The sequence below is a fragment of the Salvelinus alpinus genome, chromosome 6 (genome assembly GCF_045679555.1).
Source record: "Salvelinus alpinus chromosome 6, SLU_Salpinus.1, whole genome shotgun sequence".
In the NCBI taxonomy this organism is placed as follows: Eukaryota; Metazoa; Chordata; class Actinopteri; order Salmoniformes; family Salmonidae; genus Salvelinus; species Salvelinus alpinus.
In genome coordinates this window covers 82,685,500-82,688,747 of record NC_092091.1, presented here as the reverse complement: position 1 = coordinate 82,688,747, position 3,248 = coordinate 82,685,500, and positions in this window count along the sequence as shown.

The window sequence follows — 3,248 nt, the reverse complement described above, 5'->3', positions numbered from 1 at the left end:
GTGTATCTCTCCCCCTCTCTCTCTCTCTGTGTATCTCCCCCCTCTCTCTCTCTCTGTGTATCTCCCCCCTCTCTCTCTCTCTGTGTATCTCCCCCCTCTCTCTCTCTCTGTGTATCTCCCCCTCTCTCTCTCTCTCTGTGTATCTCCCCCCTCTCTCTCTCTCTGTGTATCTCCCCCCTCTCTCTCTCTGTGTATCTCCCCCTCTCTCTGTCTCTCTCTGTGTATCTCCCCCTCTCCCTGTCTCTGTGTATCTCCCCCTCTCCGTCTCTCTCTCTGTGTATCTCCCCCCTCTCTCTCTCTCTGTGTATCTCCCCCTCTCTCTCTCTCTCTGTGTATCTCCCCCCTCTCTCTCTCTCTGTATATCTCCCCCCCTCTCTCTCTCTGTGTATCTCCCCCCTCTCTCTCTCTCTGTGTATCTCCCCCTCTCTCTCTCTCTCTGTATCTCCCCCTCTCTCTCTCTCTCTCTCTGTGTGTGTATCTCCCCCTCTCTCTCTCTCTGTGTATCTCCCCCCTCTCTCTCTCTCTCTGTGTATCTCCCCCCCTCTATCTCTGTGTATCTCCCCCTCTCTCTCTCTCTCTCTCTCTGTGTGTGTATATCCCCCTCTCTCTCTCTCTGTGTATCTCCCCCTCTCTCTGTGTATCTCCCCCCTCTCTCTCTCTGTGTATCTCCCCCCCTCTCTATCTCTGTGTATCTCCCCCTCTCTCTCTGTGTATCTCCCCCCTCTCTCTCTCTCTGTGTATCTCCCCTATCTCTCTCTCTGTGTATCTCCCCCCTCTCTCTCTCTCTGTATATCTCCCCCTCTCTCTCTCTCTCTGTGTATCTATCTCCCCCCTCTCTCTCTCTCTGTGTATCTCCCCCCCTCTCTCTCTCTCTGTGTATCTCCCCCTCTCTCTCTCTCTGTGTGTGTATCTCCCCCTCTCTCTCTCTCTGTGTATCTCCCCCCTCTCTCTCTCTCTCTGTGTATCTCCCCCCTCTCTCTCTGTGTATCTCCCCCTCTCTCTCTCTCTCTCTCTCTGTGTGTGTATATCCCCCTCTCTCTCTCTCTGTGTATCTCCCCTCTCTCTCTCTCTGTGTATCTCCCCCCTCTCTCTCTCTGTGTATCTCCCCCCCTCTCTCTCTCTGTGTATCTCCCCCTCTCTCTCTGTGTATCTCCCCCCTCTCTCTCTCTCTCTCTGTGTGTATCTCCCCCTCTCTCTCTCTCTGTGTATCTCCCCCCTCTCTCTCTCTCTCTGTGTATCTCCCCCCCTCTCTCTCTGTGTATCTCCCCCTCTCTCTCTCTCTCTCTCTCTGTGTGTGTATATCCCCCTCTCTCTCTCTCTGTGTATCTCCCCCTCTCTCTGTGTATCTCCCCCCTCTCTCTCTCTGTGTATCTCCCCCCCTCTCTCTCTCTGTGTATCTCCCCCTCTCTCTCTGTGTATCTCCCCCCTCTCTCTCTCTCTGTGTATCTCCCCTCTCTCTCTCTCTGTGTATCTCCCCCCTCTCTCTCTCTCTGTATATCTCCCCCTCTCTCTCTCTCTCTGTGTATCTCCCCCTCTCTCTCTCTCTGTGTATCTCCCCCCCTCTCTCTCTCTGTGTATCTCCCCTCTCTCTCTCTCTCTCTCTGTGTGTGTATCTCCCCCTCTCTCTCTCTCTGTGTATCTCCCCCCTCTCTCTCTCTCTCTGTGTATCTCCCCCCCTCTCTCTCTGTGTATCTCCCCCTCTCTCTCTCTCTCTCTCTCTCTGTGTGTATATCCCCCTCTCTCTCTCTCTGTGTATCTCCCCCTCTCTCTCTGTGTATCTCCCCCCTCTCTCTCTCTCTCTCTCTCTCTGTGTATCTCCTCCCCTCTCTCTCTCTCTGTATCTCCCCCTCTCTCTCTCTCTCTCTGTGTATCTCCCCCTCTCTCTCTCTGTGTGTATCTCCCCCTCTCTCTCTCTCTGTGTATCTCCCCCCTCTCTCTCTCTCTGTGTATCTCCCCCTCTCTCTCTCTCTCTCTCTGTGTGTGTATCTCCCCCTCTCTCCCTCTCTGTGTATCTCCCCCCTCTCTCTCTCTCTCTGTGTATCTCCCCCCCCTCTCTCTCTGTGTATCTCCCCCTCTCTCTCTCTCTCTCTCTCTCTCTGTGTGTGTATATCCCCCTCTCTCTCTCTCTGTGTATCTCCCCCTCTCTCTCTCTCTGTGTATCTCCCCCCTCTCTCTCTCTCTGTGTATCTCCCCCCCTCTCTCTCTCTGTGTATCTCCCCCTCTCTCTCTGTGTATCTCCCCCCTCTCTCTCTCTCTCTCTGTGTGTATCTCGCCCCCTCTTTCTCTCTCTCTCTGTGTATCTCCCCCTCTCTCTCTCTCTCTCTCTCTGTGTATCTCCCCCTCTCTCTCTGTGTGTGTATCTCCCCCCCTCTCTCTCTGTGTATCTCTCCCCCTCTCTCTCTCTCTGTGTATCTCCCCCCTCTCTCTCTCTCTGTGTATCTCCCCCCTCTCTCTCTCTCTGTGTATCTCCCCCCCTCTCTCTCTCTCTGTGTATCTCCCCCTCTCTCTCTCTCTCTGTGTATCTCCCCCTCTCTCTCTCTCTGTGTATCTCCCCCCTCTCTCTCTCTGTGTATCTCCCCCTCTCTCTGTCTCTCTCTGTGTATCTCCCCCTCTCCCTGTCTCTGTGTATCTCCCCCTCTCCGTCTCTCTCTCTGTGTATCTCCCCCCTCTCTCTCTCTCTGTGTATCTCCCCCTCTCTCTCTCTCTCTGTGTATCTCCCCCCTCTCTCTCTCTCTGTATATCTCCCCCCCCCTCTCTCTCTCTGTGTATCTCCCCCCTCTCTCTCTCTCTCTGTGTATCTCCCCCCTCTCTCTCTCTCTCTGTATCTCCCCCTCTCTCTCTCTCTCTCTCTGTGTGTGTATCTCCCCCTCTCTCTCTCTCTGTGTATCTCCCCCTCTCTCTCTCTCTCTGTGTATCTCCCCCCCTCTATCTCTGTGTATCTCCCCCTCTCTCTCTCTCTCTCTCTCTGTGTGTGTATATCCCCCTCTCTCTCTCTCTGTGTATCTCCCCCTCTCTCTGTGTATCTCCCCCCTCTCTCTCTCTGTGTATCTCCCCCCCTCTCTATCTCTGTGTATCTCCCCCTCTCTCTCTGTGTATCTCCCCCCTCTCTCTCTCTCTGTGTATCTCCCCTATCTCTCTCTCTGTGTATCTCCCCCCTCTCTCTCTCTCTGTATATCTCCCCTCTCTCTCTCTCTCTGTGTATCTATCTCCCCCCTCTCTCTCTCTCTGTGTATCTCCCCCCCCTCTCT